Source organism: Zingiber officinale, chromosome 7B (assembly GCF_018446385.1).
Source record: "Zingiber officinale cultivar Zhangliang chromosome 7B, Zo_v1.1, whole genome shotgun sequence".
Classification (NCBI taxonomy): Eukaryota; Viridiplantae; Streptophyta; class Magnoliopsida; order Zingiberales; family Zingiberaceae; genus Zingiber; species Zingiber officinale.
In genome coordinates, this window is record NC_055999.1 from 91,482,830 (window position 1) to 91,503,771 (window position 20,942).

Consider the following 20,942-nt stretch of genomic DNA (forward strand, 5'->3'; position numbering starts at 1 on the left):
TTTGTTGAGAGACAAGGACCATGGCAGACTTGTAGTCCTTGCTTAATGCTCAATGTACTACAAACACATGAAATTAGCAATACTGAACAACAACAGGTTGATGGGCGAAAATTACAAGTGTACGACTGTCGTCAAGTAATAAAAAGATCCATCCCATTAAGGCTATAAAATTGAGTGCCAGTTGAAATAGTGAAGCAGATTATCTAGATAATCACAAATCACTGTTGGTCCGGGTAGGCCGATTGGAGAGGGTTGAGTCGCCTGAAACACTAAAACAAAAACTCCTTTCTCGTCTTTCGACTTAGATTAGCAAAGCAATTAAAATAGAAATAACAACTTAAAGAAAATAAGTAAAAGGCTAAGAATTACTTGGTTACAACCTAGATGATTGTTAATCCAAAGCAGATGAAAGCTCATTAAGAATCTCCTTCGCTGAAGGCAGAGAAACCTTTTACACACAATGAAAGCTTAGAAAAGACTAGGAAAGTGAATACAAAAGTTGTTACTTTTTTTCTAGGTCCAAGGGTCTTTTTATAGCCCTTGGAAAATCTTATCTACAAGATGAAGACGCCTTCCATAGGGCTGGGAGGCACCTCCAACGAGGCAAAGGATAAAACTTTATCCTTTTCCGCAACGGCCAGAATTGCCTGGTCGAAGGCGCCTTCTATGGCCATGGAAGGCGCCTTCAGCCATTGAAGGCGCCTTCTACCTGAAGGTCATGAAGGCGCTTTCAACTCTTGTTGAAGGCACCTCTAGTATCTCCATAGCTCCACTTTAGCTCTTCTGCTGTTCCGATCGCCTGAGTGATTTTGGTCAACCGAAATAGGGTTCACCCGAACCCAATTTCCGGCCTTCTCCTCGAGCAGGCTTCTGCTCTGACTTCTCATCCCTCGAACGTCACGCATGTCCTTCTCGTCCACCAGTGTACTCTTCCGCAGCATCTCGTCCCTTGGACGGACCGAGCTCGTCGGCTCTCTCCCATGCCGTCCTTCTCGCTAGCCGCGTCTTTCGCTCGACTTCCTGTGCTCCTAAGCTCCTACACACTTAGACACAGGGATCAAAACATAACATAACCTAACCTAAACTTGGTTGATCACATCAAAAACAACCTTGGGGTTCCAACAATCTCCCCCTTTTTTGATGTGAGCAACCCAAGTTAAGTTAGGGTAAACTAACCATAAATTAAAGATTGCAATACCAAGTAAACAATTGCAATACCAAGTAAGGATAATAAAATTGTAATAAAGTGCAAAAAGATTTTCAATTGTAAAATAAAATTTAAATTTTAACTACTACCTCCCTCTAGACTTAATCTTCCCTCTCCCCGTTTGATCACATAAAAAATTGGGGTATAAAAAAAATTTAAGGATAACTTTTCTAAAAAATTCAGGCTTTAGGAAAAACTTATCAAGTTTTTGAAAATAATTTTGAAGTTTTTTTGACAAACTTTGAAAATAATTTTGTTATTAAAAAAAAATGCAATGTCAATATTTTAAGTTTTGAAAAAAAATAATTTTTTAAGTTATGAAGTTTTCAAATAATTGACACAGATTGAAAGCATTATTTTAATTAACTGTTACATGCTTATCAGTTTGTTAATTAAATATTCAATTCAGTAATTGGCTTCCAGGCTGTGGCGAGACACTAGATCTTCTTGGTTATTGAATCATCAACTACTTCTAGACAAAGCATCTTAAAGAATTTAAACATTTAATTTTACTTTCTGAAAGCCTAATGGAAATTTCAATTCAAATATTCTTTAGGAACCCAATATAGATTCCTTTCTACTGGGTTAATTAGAAATTTATGGGGTACATAATTTTTTGGAACTTTTCTAATTTGACCCTTGTGAAATCTAAGATACCATCTTAGTCTTTTAAAATTTTGAGCTTGAACAGTTAAACATGTATAATTTTCTAAGTTTTCTACTTGTGTTCTCAATTTATCATTTTCAATTTTTAATTTTTAATTTTTCAAAATCTTCTAACAAACAAGATTTGACTAAAATTATTTTCAATTATTTATTTTCTTTTTCAAGTTTGGAACAATTTTTAGTTAATAATTTAACACATTTAGACAACTTATCAGGTGAAAGAGATCATACCTGACTTAGCTTGTTGATCTTGTTGTCTGTATCTCCCCCAGAACTGCTGCTTTCTTCTGTTGACACTCCTCCTTCATCGATGCTCTTGATGCTCATTTTAGATGAGCTTTCTTCGTGTTCGTCTTCTTGATGACTTGCCATTAGCGCAAGTACGAAAAAGGCTTCGACCTCTGATTCAGACGACGTTTCATCCCACGTCGCCTTTAGGGTCTTGTATTTATTCTTCTGGACGGGCTTCTTATTCTTGCCTTTGTCCTTCTTGTTAATCTTTAACTTAGGGAAGTTATCTTTAATGTGTCATTCTTTATTGCAGTAGTAGCATCTAATTGTTCTTATCTTTCTACCCCGCAGATGGTTAGATTTTCTAGATTTAAGTAATTTTTTAAAACGTCTTACCATCATTACCGTTTCATCATCGTCGAGAGAGAATTCTGAATCTTGTTCGTCCATCTTTACCTTAAGGGCAATGTGCTTTGGCTCCATCTTCGAATCTGCACATCTCGTTTCATGGACTTCAAAAGTAGAAAATAATTCTTCTAAAATAGTTGAATCTAAATCCTTAGAAATGTAATAAGCACTACTAATGATGCCATTTAGCATTTCTAAGGAATGCGTTAAGCGCGTACCTTAGTGAATCTCGGTTACTTACATTTTCTCCAAGATTCGTGAGTCCAGTGATGAGTTCCTTGATCCTTGAATGAAGGTGTGCAACTGTTTCTCCTTGTTCTAGTTTGATGTTGCTGATATGGTTTCTGAGCAGATCCTGTCTCGTGAGTTTCGCTTCCGAGGTTCCTTCGTATAGTTCCAGGAATTTCTCCTAGAGCTCCTTCGCAAACTCGTAGGCTTCGATCCGATTGACTTCTTATGGTGGTAGAACGCTTAGCAGATGGAACTCTGCTTTGCCGTTTGCCACGAAATCATCCTGCTCTTTTTTGGTCCAGTGATATTTTTCTTTACCTTCAGGTGCTACAAAACCAAACTCTATTATTAAAAGCAAATCGAAATTAGTTTTGAAAAATACCTTCATCTTCTTTTTCCAATTGACGAAATCCCTCTCGAACTTTGGTGGGTGAATGTTTGATCCGACCATCTCATATGCTTCGTTCGGTGGTTAGTCCTCTTGAAGATGTTAGGCTCTGATACCACTTGTTGGTTCGAGTAGGCAGGCTGAGAGGGTTGAGTCGCCTGAAACACTAAAACAAAAACTCCTTTCTTGTCTTTCGACTTAGATTAGCAAAGCAATTAAAATAGAAATAACAACTTAAAGAAAATAAGTAAAAGGCTAAGAATTACTTGGTTACAACCTAGATGGTTGTTAATCCAAGGCAGATGAAAACTCACTAAGAATCTCCTTCGCCGAAGGTGGACAAACCTTTTACACACAATGAAAGCTCAGAAAAGGCTTGGAAAGTGAATACAAAAGTTGTTCTTTCTTAGGTCCAGGGGTCTTTTTATAACCCTAGAAAAATCTTATCCGCAGGCTAAAAGTGTCTTCCATAGGGCTGGGAGGCGCCTCCATTGAGGCAAAGGATAAAATTTTATCCTTTTCTGTAACGACCAGAATTGCCTGGTCAAAGGCGCCTTCTGCCTGAAGGTCGCGGAGGTGCCTTCAACTCCTGTTGAAGGCGCCTCTAACAACTCCATAGATCCACTTTAGCTCTTCCGCTGCTTCGATCGCCTGGGTGATTTCGATCAACCAAAATAGGGCTCACCCGCACCCAATTTCCAGCCTTCTCCTCGAGTATGCTTCTACTCCAGCTTCTCATCTCTCGAACATTGTACACGTCCTTCTCATCCATTGGTGTACTCTTCCGTAGCATCTCGTCCCTCGGATGCACCGAGCCTGTCGGCTCTCTCCCGTGTCGTCCTTCTCGCTAGCAGCATCTTCTGCTCAACTTCCTATGCTCCTAAGATCCTGCACACTTAGACATAGGGATTAAAATATAACAGGACCTAACCTAAAACTTGGTTGATCACACCAAAAATAATCTTGGGGTTCCAACAATCACAAGAGTCAAGAAAGAAAGAAAATAAGCCAAGAGCACACGAGAAGTCATAGAAGAAATCCAAATTTATGAAATAATTCTAGGATTTCGGTTTCTCCATGATAACTGTTGATACCCTAAATAATATTACTTTCTTACTTGAATATTTATATGCATGTAGGTGGTATGCACTATGGTATCGGTATAGACTTTTGGAATTATATCAATTAGTACTGAGAGCACATGTAATCTAAAATTTTGATGTATGACTAAGGTTAAAATTAGATTTGTTATGCTTTGACAAGTTGGTGTCAAGTGTACAGGAGTAGGTTATTTGATAGTGATAAAGTCTTAGTTAGGGATTAGGCAATTACTAAAGTCCTAATAAAGCTAGGCAACTGAAGACATGATTCAGAGTCAGGAAGGAACAAGTCTTGGTTGGGAACCAAGTATTAAAGTCCTAGTTTTGAACTAGATGGATCAAGTCTAAGTGGAGTCAGCTAGGAGTTGAAGCATAGCAGACAAATCCAAGTGGAATAAACTGAGAGCTGAAGCTTGACAGATAAATCCAAGTGGAGTAAACTGGGAGCCGAAGGCTTGGCAAGACAATTGCAAGTGGAGTAAGCTGGGAGCTGAAGCTTGATAAATAAGTCTAAGTGGAATTAGCTAGGAGTTGTAGCTTGACAACTCAGTTTAGAGATGTCAGCTGGGGGCTAAACATCTTGACCTAAAGGAAGTACAAGTAATTTTACATTATCTATCATACTCATTACTCATAACCATTGCAGGGAAGCAAAGTTCTATGGTTTCAGGTAACTAGAGAAAGTTCAGTGACTGGCTGGTGATAACTCTTGATGAATGAAGTTGGAGAGTCTAGGCGACCTATCTGGGTCAGGCGGGAGCATACGGGTGACTGTAGTAGCTTTCAGGTGACTGGAGGATGATGTTATCCAGCGATCTGGGCGAGTCGGGTCATGATCAGGATTAACCCTTCTCCAAGTGACCGGAGGGCTTCTAATCACCTAAGAATGCAGACAACGTTATCTACTGAATAGACATTGCATCCATGTCATCACCCTCTAGGCGATCTGGGAGGTTCCAGTTGATCAGAGAATGCCATGTCAGCAACAGAAGAGAACTATATAAAGGGCCTCAAGACAGAGCTTTGAAATCACTCAATTCACTCATCACACTCATTCTTGTGCTTGTGCTCTAATGCTCTCGTGCTTTCTATGCTGCGACACGTTGCAGCCTCGAACTTCAAATTCTGATTGACAACACCTAGTGTATCTTTTCATTATTTCTTATGTTGCCATATCTATTTTATTTGAGCTTAATTTTTAGATTTTTTTTTCTATAAGGTTTCTCCACCTTTCTAGAGGCTTTCTAGAACGGAGATATTAAGAAATAAGAATCATATTTTTAAAAATTGCCTTATGTGTCAATTTATACTCTGATTGATAAACCATTGAATTATTCTTGTATGTTTATATTATCTTGTCTTACTTGATCAAATATGTGTGAGTTAAATTATTTTTGTCATGTTATTTTATTTATTTGATTGCTATTTTCAAGTTATATTAGCTTGTAAAATTCTTAATGTTATTCACCCTCCTTTAGCGTCGAGTTTGATCCTACAATATCAGTGTGCCTATCTAAACACGACGCTTACTTTAAAGGTAGCCTTGCTAAATTGACAACTTTCTCAGGGAGAATCCTGTCACGTCGCCCCATAGTTCTCTAGGTGTTATCTCCTACTTTGTTACACTGAATCGGGGTAAACCCATTAGGTTCTATGATAACCAATGATGTTTTTGTGAGGTTTTGAACTACTTTCATGATTAATTCCTCATGTCTCAATTTGTATGGGTCAGAGATTTTGGTTCACCCTTTGATCCTTTCTCATATCCGATGAGATAAGAAGATGCACAGTTAGTGTTATAATCATGTATGAATAATAACATTGGATCATGGATAAAAATATCATGAAATAAATAAAGATAAATAAATAGAAAATGAATATCAATAATACATTGGGATACTCCCTCATCGTAAAATCTACTGTCTACTCCATGGAGATGAAGTTACGACTGAAAGATAGAGAAGAAGATATCCTACAACTTGAATCAAAGATAAAAGAGAAGAGGAATCTTAGTCGTGGTGTTGTCAGTGTCTTCGGAGGAATCTCCAAGCTCTAGGGTGGATGAAAACTTTGACGACATCTTGGTGTGGCTCTCCTAGGGTTCCCTATCAAGGGAAAAATCCTCTTCCTAAAAAAAAGAGCCTCCTAGGCCTTTTTATAGCGTTTAAAATTGACTAAAATAGAGGCAGATACAAAAAATACTGAGATGCGTAGTTGTGCCATGACCTTGCTAGGAGGCATGGTCGGGCCGTGCTGTTTCATGCGGCAAAGCCCGGGGGGGGCAACATAGTCATGCCTTGGGGTATGACCTGTGTGTGTTTGGTTATGAGAGGTCCAATATGGTTGTTCCACGCAGTGTCGAGTTTTGACTTCATCCTCTTCACGGCTGAATGAGGCACAATTATGCCTGGGGGCACGACTAGTCTGTGTTAGGTGTTGTAGTCCTCATTTTTACTCTATTTTTCATCTAACTTCGGTTGGATAAACATGCTTGTGTCATGGGAAATGGTTAGAGTGTTTTCCTTTCTTTAAATTCACATTCCAAGGCTTTTAGACTCTAATTTGGCTATGCTTTTATGTCATATCAAATAAAAATCACAAAGGGAATATCTCCAAATAAAAAGAGTGAAAATAATAAAAAAGAGATGCAAGTATGCAATATATGCTCATGTAATGAAATAAAATGCATGCAAAATAATACTAAAAACTATGCATGAAATACACACATCAAATACCTCTAGACTTGAACTTTTACTTGTCCTCAAGTAAAACTTACAATCTAGATCTATGTGTGTGAGCAATTGATAATTAGCATATTTATCTATTATTTTTGGCTTTTAGACTTGGTTTTTTTACCTTCTCGTATGATAAATTTGGTATTTATATCATGATTTATGAGTAGAAATTTATTTTGAATTTAATTATAAATATTCTATAATTGTTGAATTAAATCTTATGTTTTTAATGTGGTTTTATAAGAAATCCAAATAGCCATGGGTTAGGGTCGAGTCGGATTGAATTTGGTTTGATTTGGAGATCAAATAGAGGAGATCAAGCAGAATCAATATGAATCGTTGATCCAGAGCTAAAGAGATTTTGTACCTTCATTCAGATCTAACATCTTACAACTGATCCAGATCTGAACTAACATGGATCGTGGATTCAAGTAATATGGTAACTTGATCCGGACCACTTATCTCTTCATCATCTAGATTAATGGTCAGATCTTTATCCATCTTCCTCATCAAAATGAACCACTGAGATCGAAGGGGAAAATTCTTCCTTTAATTCATGTGGAAGCACAACAAGAACGGCGGCTAGGGCTTTTGATTTGTTCACATTTTCCTCTCCCACACACCTGACTCCTTGATCCTTTTCTCCCGAACGAAGACGACGAAGCCGATGGTAGCAGCTCCGATGGATTTGCAACAACGACAATCACTGGCCTCGCCAGGGAGGTTTCTCCAGGAGGTTCCTCATCTCCCTCACACCCCCTTTGAGTTCCTCTGCCAGAAACGATGAAGAAAGCGGCGGTTCCTGGCGGGCAGTGATCCTTGGCTCTTCTTCGTCATACTTCCACCTCCCTGCACTAGTGTCAGGGTTTGCTTCTTTGCATTTCTTTCTCCTCTCGAGCTTTCCCTTTTGTGTGGGCTTCTGTCGGACACGGTGGAAAAAGCAGTGGCTTCCCAATAGTGCTTCGAATTTGGGTTCATCTCCAATGTTCATCCGCACCTCTACAGTCGTAACGGAGCTCGAGTTCTTCTATAGGGCACGGTGAAGAAGGCAGTAGCGACTCAGAGATTTTTGACAGCCCCATTTCCCCTTCGCCAGAGAATTTCCAACTGGACTTCTACCAATTTTCGTCACCACAGGACTAGTTCAGCCCGACACGGTGAAGAGGACAGATCTAGGTTTACGGATCTTGGCCAGATTTCTTTTGCACTTAGCCAACTTCCAAATAGTGGTTTTCTTCGAGGAAGTTGCACTTCCACCATCGTTGATTGTTTCTCCGACCAGTAGCATCGTCATCCACAGGATTCAGGCGATTTCTAAGTGACAACGATTTTCTTCCTCGGTGGTTCCGTTTGTGACAGGCGGAATGCTTCTCTTGTTAATTAGAGGATTGAATTGGTTAATTAGGATTTATTTGTTGTTCTTGTTTAATTTTATAGTTATGTTCTTATGCATGTTTGATTGTTTGTTATTGCACTTTGTTTAGTCCATTTATGCATGTTTGAGTTCTTTGTTATGTTTTCGTGTTATGACTACTGATCATGATTCTTGCATTGTAGGGTGACAATGTAGTGTAGGGTTGTTTTGATAGTTAGATAGGATTGTTAGTTGATTTAATTCATGCTTGTTTATCATTTTTATTGATGATGTTATTGTTGGGACACTCCGGAGCTAGAGGGAAGGGGGGGGGGGGGGGGAATAGCTTCTCAATGCTAACAAGATGGATTTACTTGTTATCTACCTCAAGAAGAGATGACTAATCCAAGGATTCGACCCCCACTCATCATCCACTAAGAATACACTCCTTCTCGAAAACACTCCGGAGGTGGAGAAACCTCGGACAAAACTCTCAATACAACAAGAGGAAGAAAGAAGCAAATACAAAGAAAATCTTACAAGATTTACATCAATGAAACTGTAGCTAGCTTCTTCTTCTTATTTGAGAATGCCTCTTAATCTTGGAAGTGCAACAACACTTGTCTCCAAGAAGTTTTAAGAACTGGTGAGCTCGGTGAAGAGAGTGGACAAGAAAACCTGTGAGCGATGTTTCAAAATAGTGCATGCGAAATCCTTTTATCGGGCGCACAATGGCTACTTTTCCAATTGTAATCGATTACTCCAATCAATTACACATGCCTTATCGACTAGTCTAATCGATTAGGAATGCTTCTGTTCATGCGAGAACTCGTATGCGATTAAGCTTCCCTGCTTAATCGCTTACCAAACCCTCTGTGCATTCGTGAAATCTAGTCTTAATTGATTGCCGTAATCGATTAAGAATTCATAATTGATTGACCTAATCGATTATGAACCTCTCTACGCACTTCGTGAAACTTGCTTAATCGATTCAGCTTCGGTAATCAACTAACCTAGTCTATTACCAAGTATTAACTTCTAAATCTAAGTCTAGGGATCCTTTACCTAATATTCGGTCAACCATGACCTGTTTGGACTCCTCATTGTCTAGTATCCGGTCAACCATGACCTGCCGAGACTTCTTCACCCAGTGCCTGATCAAACCTTTGACTTACTTGGGCTTCCAATCACCAGGTGTTGGGTCAACCTTGACCCACTTAGATTTCCAGTGCTTGGCATCACTCACTAGGACTTCCTTACTGCCTAGCTTCACTTGGTTTCACTCAACAGGATTTTCCTTTTGGCTAGCTTCACTTACTAGGGCTTTCCACCTAACATCACTCACCAAGATTTTTTTTCTACCTAACTTCACTCACTAGAGATTTTCACCTGACTTTACTCACCATGATTTTTCTTCTACCTAGCTTCACTCACTAGAGCTTTTCAACTACCTGACTTTACTCACTAGAACTTTCCATACCAAGTGTCCGATCAACACTGACCCAGTTGGATTTTTTTTCTTCTACCAACCTTCCCATTGGATTTGCCCTTGCCCTTGCCCTTGCATTTGCCTAACTTCTAGTTAAGACTTTCCAATCAAGTATCTAGTCAACCTTGATCGACTTAACTCTTCTTCTCATCAAACTGGTCAATCTTAGACCATTGAGGAGTTGCACCAACAATCTCCTCAATCGGACAATTACAACTGCAATCTCTATACATTGTCAAATATCAAAACTCAAATATTAAGACTCAAGCTTGACCCAACTCAAGCTTAGTTAAACTGGTCAACCTTGACCTAGGGAAATTGCACCATCAATATCCCCCTTCTTGATGTTTGACAATACGTTTAAGTTATGCTAATCCTATAGTCTTAACTTCTTTTTCATGCCAAAGCATGAATGAGAGTTTTCTTCCTTCCCCCCTTACTGTAAAATACCGAAAAAATGACGAATAATGATAAGGGAATTTTTTGAAATTTTTGGAAATTTTTTTGGAATTTTTCGGAGATTGTATGGATGAGTTTACGGGGATAAAACTGGGCCCCGGAAAAGCCTGTTTAGGCTACCTCATTTTAATGAGGAAATGATTGATTTTCTTTTTAATTTTCCTTTTCTTTTCTTATTTTTCCTCCGCCGGACCGTGCCCACGTGCCCTCACCCGACGATTTCATTTCTCTTCCTATTTCTTCCCTGATCTTCTCCCGAATCCTTCACCGTGTCGATTTCTTCTTCTCCTCTTCATCTTCTTCCTCTTCCGATTTGCCACCGCTGTGCCCTAGCCATCGTCTCGACTGCGCCTTCTCCACCCGACGGCGCCGCCACTCATAGCCACTTCGGTCCCTTTGCCTATCTCCCTTCTTTTCCGACGACACCACACGAGCGCCGACCACCTTGCTCCTCACGCGTGCCACCACCTTCTCGACACCACTTCCTCTTCCTCTGCCCTAGCCCTAGTTTCCACTGCCGCCAGTTGCCGGCTGAAGTTCATCTCCTCCTCTCCACTCTGTCCGGCGCCATGCCCTAGTTCTGCTGGGTTGGCTGTGGTTGGCCTACCAAATGGTGGCTTGAGTTAACTTGGATCAGAGAGGAAAATCTATTGGGAGATAAAGATTTAGCTTCCTTGATCCATCGGCAACAAATCTGTAGCAGCAGTGGCTTCATCGTTGCTCCTACAACAACTTCCAGCGGCTGCATTTCCTGGCCGTGTGTCAATGGGGAGCAACCATAATAAGGTAAGCTAGAGATCAGTTTTTAGTTTGTTGATGGTTTTGAATGGTATCATTAACTGGTTATGATTATCATGAGGAAATTGGAATTTAAATGTAATGTGTTGAGTTAGGGAACATTTGATGTGGAGGGCAGCATCCTTTTACCCTGCTTTAGTCGGCATTGTACATGGACAATCCATAGCTCCAACCACAGATTTTTCAGAAGCTAGATCTCTGGCAAATTAAGGTAAGAAGTATGATATTAGATTGGTAGTGATGCGAGTTAATTATTAGTTGAAGGTTGTGGTTGTTTGTCTATCAGCCTTTGTAGCTTGACCAACATTGTTCACTGGTAATCCACAGCATTGGTCATTCTATTTTGGGCAGGGAAACCCTTTGACCGTGAGCCATCAACGACCATCCTGGATTTGGGTGAGTTCTTATAAATTTGTTTAGATTAAGTTGTTGAGATGGATTATGTTTATTGCAAGTTTTAATTCGTATGAATTAGTTAAAGTCGATTGAGGAGTTAGATTATCCAATTAGGGTTTATAATTGGATCTGGATTTATGTTAGCTTCTCGAGGATTTGATTTAGCTAATTTATTTATAGGTAATTAGCTAAATCTGTATATCATGTATTACAGGACTCTGATTCGAGACGAGCATCTCGACGTTGGATTTGACTGGATTGGACCTGCTATTTGAGGCGGGTACCTTGACTTATCTTTGATAATGTCATGTTGATATGTTTAGTAGGTTATAGCTTTTAGTAATAATTATGTTCGTTCTTGTTTCGATATGTCACTACCGGATACCTGTTACATGCTTGTTTGCTCACCTGTTATGCATTTATTGTTAGTACCCACATGATTATATATATGCTCATATGGTAGTGACATACCATGCCTCATTATGCTCAGGACCTAGGTTTTTATACCCTACCTGACCTGTGTACCTTAGGTCTTCAGATTTGACCATCGATACTACGGTACATATTTTATATATATGTATATTGTTATGCTGATCAGGTTATTTCCATGCTTAGTGTCATGCATCATCTCGCATAACTGCATGCTGCGCGATAGTCTGCTCCATTATTGTCGAGCACATCGCCAGTTACATGTATCCGTACACACCACCACTCATGAGTTAGTGGTATATCAGACAGATGTGTGACAGTTCTGCTGTTTGGCTCCGTTGGTCTGGTGACTCAGCATGGTAGCCGGCAAACAGTTCTGCTCTGTTTGGCTCCGCTGGTTTAATGTAGCAGCGTGGTAGCCGGCAGATGGTTGGACTTTGTTTGACTCCATTGGTTCGCTTATGGGTAGTGTGACGCAGCGTGGTAGCCGGCAGAGATTCCTCCCCGTCATCGTGTACCGGGAGATGAGAGCATTGAGCTCCCCCATTTATGATTTGGGGTAGGAGGATAGGTGTACTCCGACAGCATCCCGTGTAACGTCCCGCCTCCTACTAACTAGGCTGTGAGGCCGATCGTTACATTAATCTGTGCTAACTATTCCATGACCATCATTAAATCTAAGTGCGGAAGCTGTACTAATTAAAATTTTGCTAAACTATTATCATTTCTTGGTTCTACATGTGCTAAGGGGTGTAATCTAAACTATTCATGACATATATTACATCCCCCAATGGTCAAGGAACTTAACTAAGAGTTTCTTGCTGATATCAGGCCTCCCAATCGATCCACGGATCGATTGGAACGGCCGGATCGATCCATTGATCGATCCAGGTGGCTACTGTATGTGGGGCTTAGGTTGGATCGATCCAGTGATCGATCCAGCACGCTACTGTGCTCGGGCAATATTCTGGATCGATCGGCTGATCGATCCAGACTGGCCAATCGATCTAGTGATCGATCCCAGAGCCTTCTGTTCACGATAGAATTTGCTGGATCGATCGGCGGATCGATCCAGAGGCCTACTGTTCGCAGTACGAACTTCTCAATCGATCGGCTGATCGATTGAGAAGCCTCCAATCGATCAGCCGATCGATTGGGGTTTCTGATTTCGTACCAGAAGTCTGATTTCAGCACTTGTTCGTGCCATAACTTCCCATATCAATTCTAAACTAAATATAAAACATTCTAACATCACACAAATAGTATTTTAAGCATGATAGGGTGCATGATTAACTAATTCATAACATTTAACATGCTAAGGTGCAAAATAAACAAATGCTAAAAAGTTCTAGTGCTTAAACAAGCTTGCTGAAATTCCCTAAGATCTCTATTCCAAGTTCCATCCACACACATCTTCATCACTGCATTGACCTCCAGCCTCCACTAGTCCATCTTCCCTTTACCTTTATCTGCAGTATAAGGAAAATAGTATCTGTAAGCTTGAGAGCTTAGTAAGAAACCATCTACCTCACAAAAACATGCATACGATGCTATTTATGCTTTGAAAACATGCTATTTGAAAAGAACATACTGAATATGCTAATCATGGCATGACATACAACACATGGAAATCGAAACTGATCATGACAATAAATGCTAATCATAATCTATCATATTGTATCAATTGAAACTAAACTGATACCAAAGCTGAGCTAAGCTAATACTAAACTGATACTAAAGCTGTACTGATTCACATAACTATTTTGTGATGTTTGAAAACTATATTCATAAGTAGATTAAAATAATAATCAAGCTGCTGTTTGGGTCCGACAACTGTACTTTGCTGTGCGCGCATCCCTAACTAGACCCGGGTTTGCAAGTCCCGAATTTAGTAGGGTTACTAGGTTAGCTGAACCTAGGGACGACTATGGGAGTCCAACCCAATGGATATCTAATCCAGTACAGTGCCACTGAGAAAGTAAAATACTGAACATAAGCTAATAAATTCTTGTCTTGCTTTTACTAGGTTGTCTAAACCTAGAACTAGGTTATCTATACTTAGAGGTGACTGTGGGAGCCCACCCATTGGACATCTGGTCCTGTAAAAGCTGGAGCAAGACTCAATAAGCTATGAAATGCTTCTATTGCATTTATCTAAGCCACTAAAATGCCTAAGTTGCATTTTTCTGTGCTAAACAATTTAAATCGAACACTTGGTATGCAATAATTCGCATCCTTTGTGTCGATAGTCTACATATTACTAAACTAATACATGAAATTCACACAAGAGCTACTTATACTGCAGGTGAGGGGTTTCTTACCTCCTGCTCGAAGTTTCTTACGATTCTACTCGCTAGATTTCTGGAGGAGACGATCCTTTCGACGATCTTCTCGCGTCTATGTGTTCCTCTCGATGAGGGGAGCGCCCTCGTGTCGGAGTCATCGCCGGAAGATGCTCCTAGAGCCTTTGGGATGAAACCCTAGCCCTTGGGGCTTGGTGCGCCGAGAGAGAAAGAGGAGGGAGGGGGCGGCGTGAGGTTAGGGTGAGGAGGAGAAAAGTTACGTTAAAATAACTCTTCACTTATTTCCTCCCTTTTTATATTAAGTGGGTAATTTCGCCCAACTCTAATATAAATTTAATTGATCCCCTTTCTTTTCAGCACGGCTCTGCTGGGTTCACTTGGTTACTAGAGTCCGCTATAAGTCGTAGGACCCAATAGGTCTCGGGTTCAATTCCCGTGTAGGCTATTTTCGTTTTCTATTTATTTTTGCTACTTCCGCTAATCTAAAAATTCCATAAAAATATCCTAAAATTCCAGAAAAATACTAGGATATTTCTAATAATTATTTTGAGAATTTTTGGGCGTTACATCCCGTCCACTCGGTCATTCATCAGGAGCAGTGACGTCAGAGTGCACGGTTGTCACAGCCCTACCCACTTGGTCTCACCATTGTGTGTGAGATGGCTGACTGGCGTCAGGGGTGACCATGTCATTGACATTATATGCATTGATGCATTTACTGATTGTGTTTGTTGCACTTATATGCTGCATTTGGATGGATGTATTTGTTTGACATGCATACAGGATTTATGATACTCTCGGTCTGACGACCTGACTATTCTGATAGGAAGCCCTGGTGAGTACAGTTCTCTTCAGTCTTTTCTATTGTGTATTTCCAGCTTTTGTCCAGGAGTCTGTACTCCATAGTTATTATTGTCTGTTATAGCTTACTATACATGTCAACTGGTATCTGCTGAGTTGTTGAACTCACCCCCGTGGACACTATCTTTTTCAGGTACCTAGTTATTTATGGAGTTGCTTGGAGTATCCTACCTGCTGGTCCCCACGTCACATCAGAAGACCTGTCTCTGCTTTTATTTATTTGCATTTTGGTATACGAAATTTCTGTATTTTGTTTTGTGTTCCAGTTATGTTTCTGGAGTGTTATGTTGTTGTGTGGTGTAAGCCTAGCCGGCTAGCAGTCTTTGTTTATAGTTGTATGTGTTGTCTATTGGATTTTCGCTGTGTTTGATTTTGGTACAACCGAGTGGACTATTAGATTTATATATAACTGCGTGGTTGTATTTTTGTAGTATCAGCCGAGTAGGCTGCATATATAATTGCGTGGTTGTGTATATATTCCAGCCGCCTGTGACTGATGTATATTGTGTCTGTAGAAATGTTTCAGATTGTCACCCGTACAGGGGAGGTGCTGTAAAAATTTCTTCGGGCAGGGACTTCCCCGGGGCGTGACACTTACTAAGAGGACAAACTTCCCCTTTTTGATTAAGAAGGCCTAACTTAAATCCTACATTCTCCCCCTTTGGCATACATCAAAACTCTCCCCCTGAAAGTTATCCATATGTTATTTATAACCTCACTTGTTGTTCACAACCCCACAATGAAGGTCCCATACCCTTCATTGTGTCCAATGCTCATCCTTGAGCATTCACTCATTATTCAATGCTCATCCTAGAGCATTCATACTCAAATAATGAAGATATCCAATCTTCCATTGTTTTTCAATGCTCAATCTTGAGCATTCATCACAATAAGGCTTCCAACCGTCCATGGTTTTGTGAAAAATAAATACATGTCTCTAAGGAGTAGCTCTTCCTCGAAATATGTTCTAAACTTCTATCATTATGTGAAAATAGACAATAGACTTCGCCACTGTTTACTTCGGCAATGAGCTATTGCGAAGTAATATATGATAATCAACTTCGATAATAAATTTGATGCAATAAATATAATTTTATACTTCATAAGTTTAAAAACGTGGACCTCACTTCTAATTTTATCTGACTTTTTTACTTCATAATATATATTCGGAGAAGTAATAAGTTATGAAATAAATTTTATATGGATAATTGGTGAAGTAATAAGTTAAATGGATCAATATTGGTGCTATAGTTGCTTAAAAGTTGAATTGATTTATTATAAGGAATTTGCACCGAACCCTAAACCTTAGATCTGCCCTTTACGTCTCGCGTTTTCTCTTCATCGCTTTCTCCCCGACGCGCGAGGGCCACTCGTCGCGGTTTCTCCTTGACGCGCGACAACCACTCGACACCAGCCTTCTCCTTTGTGCCCCTCCCCCCCGACGGCTACCTCCTCCTTCGGCGTTTCTCCCCAACGCGAGACGACAGCTTCTCCTTCGGCATTTTCTCCCTGATGTCGAGAGTCACCCGACACTAGGGTTCTTCCTTCTTGATCAATAAAATTTCTATCAATAAAATTTCTAACTCTATAAATTTTAACTTATTGATAATTTGTGGCCACACCAGTAAACAAAGAGGTTGATCGAAAGTCACCTCTCGTTTCCCTCCATTAGAGGTCGTAGCTTTTAGCTTTGTTTTGAAATCGAAGTTCAAAAGTGATCCTTTTGTTGCTGAACTGCCTGAACAGAGACAGAGAAATGTTTCCTCTGCAACTCGAATCATTGCCTTTCCTTCATTCCATTCTCAATTGATCAGTGAGAGAAAGAAAGTACTCTGTTTCCGTTTTCGATCGTGTTAAACAAGCAATATTTGGAACCACTTCTTCCTTCGTTCTTTCTTCCTTCTTTTCTATGTTGTGCCATTAATGTTCTTCCTATAGATATCTCTTCTTTTTATTTTGTTTGTTTGTTAAAAAAATAATGATTCACCCAATCGCAACTCCTATCTTCTTCAACCTTGTCATTCTGCTCTTGGTTTCGATTATAAGAACCCATTTTTTTGGGAAAACATAAATTAGGCCTATTTCCTCTCCATTTGTATGTTCCTTGTTCATGTTGCTGTGTATTTTATTCTCAGATTTCTGGACATTACATCCCCATTGGATGCTATGGGTTCATTAACCAGAAGTTAATAGAATGAATGCTAAATGAATAATGCAACATGATGCAGAAGGAATACATAGTAATAAACTATGCCACTTCATTGATAATCACCTAATGATGAAAATACTATTTTTATAAGTAAGGTAAGATCTTTTAGAACAATAAATTTCCAATCATAATAAGAAAATTGTTATTGAAGTAGGATCCTTCTGACACTAGAATAATGCAAGTAGGATTCTTATGCATACTACAAGAATTTTTGGATTTAACCACACCTGATAGACAACAGTTTTTCAAGAAATTATTGTCTTTTTTCCATTTAACAACAGTTTTATTGAAAATTGTTGTTGTTCACCATAATGTTTTTTAAATAACAACAGTTTTTCAAAATACTGTTGTCTAATGTGTGTCAAAGACAACGGTTTTAAAAAACTATTGTCTTTTAGTGTTTCTTATGTGATAATATACAACAATTTTATTAAACTGTTGTCTATTGAATGTTGTTGAATCCTAAAAACATAACAGTTTTTTTAACTTCATGAAAAAAAACCTAAAACCCACTTCTCTGTGACTCTTCAAACGAACAAAAACCTATCTCCGACTCCTCATTCAACCGAACAGGTTATTTATTTAATAACCTACATATATAAATCTAAACAATCTCATTTTTCCCCATTCCTCCTCTTCTCCTGCCGATTTCACCGTCACCGCGATCTCCTCTTCACCTCCGACGCAGCCGCCGCTGCCCTCACATTCCCGAAGCCACATCCATCCCCAGTCGTCAAGGGTGCTGCTGGTTACTCCCAATCACTGCCGCCCTTTCCCCTCTCCCGTGCCCTAGTTTCCTATTGCAGTCACACCGCCGCCATCACAGATCACGCTGGTACCACTCGACTACCGCCGCCTCCTCGCGCTAGGGCATCACCATCTGTTCACGGTGTTGAGCCCAACCTGGCAGTGTCGCCGCAGTCCTCTCCAAGCCAACGCTGAGTTCCTCTCCCGATCTTGCCGACGTTGAGCTCCTCTCTTTCGATCCAGCTGTTGTCCGTGGGAGAGCAAGCTTCACCTCTCGCTAGCTGATCGATCCATGGCCAGCCCCCTCCGATTTTTCTCCCAGAGCCACTGCCTCCAGAAGGTAGATTGTTACGATCGCCGCCATCTAAGAGCTCCCACCTCCCTGCACCAGCCAATGGGGATGCCACCTAAGACCGAGCAATCAAAGTCAACCCCTGGCCACTGTGCCACTTCTAGTGACCTTTGGACGTCATCACATTATCAAAGAAGAAGAGTTAGGTAATGAATTTCCTTACTCTTATACTATTGACCTATTCTCTCAGATTTGGAGATGTAATCTATGTGTGATTGATTATGTTAATCAAATGAAATGCACCATTCATCTGTTAGATCAAGTACTAGTATCAGTGACAGACATTGTGTTCAACAGATTTCATCAGATTACTTGTATACAGATGTACTTCCAAAAAGAGAATGACCTTTGTCTAGACTTGAATGTGGTAATGCATTGATCCCGTAGACCTGTCTACTTTGATGTTCATAACTTGATCTATACCTTACCATCTATAAATTCATTGTATATGATGGCTGCATTTCAGTCGGTTGTTAAATATAACTATGTTTTTTCTCTTTAGTTTAGATGTTAATTATCTTGCATTTGATTGAATGCGTGTCTAAAATAAACTTTTAAAGTAGAACTGTTGTTTCTTCCCATAACCTCAGTTTATCATTGCTTAGAAACTATAATTTTTGTTGGAACCAATGTAAACTTGGATAAATGATGAATATATACTAGCATCTTATATCATGGAATAATGTTTGTTGGGCATGGCTTCCCATCCTTGTTGAATTATGTGGCATAAAGCGATGAATCAGGACATGTCACAAGAGGCTAGCTGTAACCAAGCTTTAGTTTTTATGCTTCTATGTTCTATGTGTGGTTTATTTTTTTTTAGCATGCAAAATTTATCAACAAAAGCTATACAACAGTTGGGCCATTATCCAAGTTACAAATATTCATATTTTGTTTGCAAAAATACCAAGAAAAACTTGGATATATTTTAACTTGTTAATGATTAGTTGAAAGAAAATTGAGAAAGGAAACACGTCATAATAAACCATAATAGGGAAATATTAACACAACATTTAAATTGTAAATTCAAGTCTATCTTTTCTGTAATTTTCAATATCATTTGTATCTCAATGTATTTTGAAACATTTCCTCTAATATTCGGATTGCTTATTCTTTGCACTCGATTTAAACTATGATCTCCTTATTTATGCAGGTAAAAGTAGCAGTTCTGTGGATTTTCTTTCTTGAACCTCTGCTAACAGTAACACCCCTACAATGATGCATGGGAATTTGCAGTTGAACAGTGACACACATAGAAATAATCAAACTCTTCCATTTTTTCATTGCCCAGAGAAATGGTCCGGACAAAAGCTATCAACCAGAGTCACTCACTTCAATAGCTGGGTGCCTGCTTCTGTCGCAACTCCACAGGCTGGTTTAATCAGTCCTGCACCTACATTTGTTTCAGCTTGGGCAAAACCTTCAACAAGCACAAATGATAAGTCATATGTAGTTCAAGCTCTTCCTTCTTTTCGTCCATCATCAAATCCTAGTAATGAGAGTTTGTCTATCGCCAATCAATTTCCTATCACTTGTGAAAAGAGTGGGAGTTCTAGGAATACATATGTAGTTCTCTTTTTTCGTCCATCATCAACTCCTAGTAATGCATTTCATTTCAAGTATTGAATAGGTTGGGTGGAGCTAATTAGAGTTTTCTAATTAGATTAAGATTAGGTTTTGTTAGGTCTCTAAATCATTTTATGCATTTTTTAACTTACTTTTGGACAGCGAGTTAGTTCTTTTGATGGAATTATACATCTATGATGCTTAATTTGGGATTGTAGCATACTTTTTGACCAAAGAAGTCTAGATCAATGATATATTGTTCACCTTACAGGTTAGGAAAACTTTACAATTGTGGCTTCTTGTTATTTTTCTTTCTCCATCCTTTTTATGATTTTCTTCCTATTGATTGTGAGGTTCATGTTCTCTGCGAGATTTTTTTTAATGGTGCAGTTTTTTTTTCAAAAAAATATTCTACTGATGACATGACCATATATATGAGTGAAAGGTAAGTATTTGTTTGGTTTAGCGATGAAAATATTACACCGCTAATGAACAGTTTTCTTGTTGTGTTGTTTGGTTATTCATTGAATTTTACCTCTGCATGCATGATATTATCTCGTTCTTTGAATGTCTAAACATAAAGATGAATTTTTTTGGCTATTTTTTTTTTCACGAACAGAAGCTCATCATTGTTGAAATTCCCCTTTCTACTGTCATCATTTTTCTTTCCCATTTACAATGAGTTTTTGAAAATCAAACTTGGCTTGTAGTGATAGTATCAAAAATTATATTAGTATACTTTATCTAAGTGATTGTTTGAATAGTTTTATAGCATGCATCTTGACAATTAATATAATTTTGAAGATCACTATCAAGGAAGAATGTTCAAAGGAAAGTAAAGGCTAAGGAGAAGAAACCATATACTCCATTCCCTCCTCAGCCACCAAGCAAGGTGAAGTTATTGTTGCAATCTGTGAACATTAAATCTCATATTAGACCTTCACACTTATAGATCATTAGTCCTTTTATTTTCCTTTACTAGTTTGAGAAAAAAGAATTTACTTTTTGTTGTA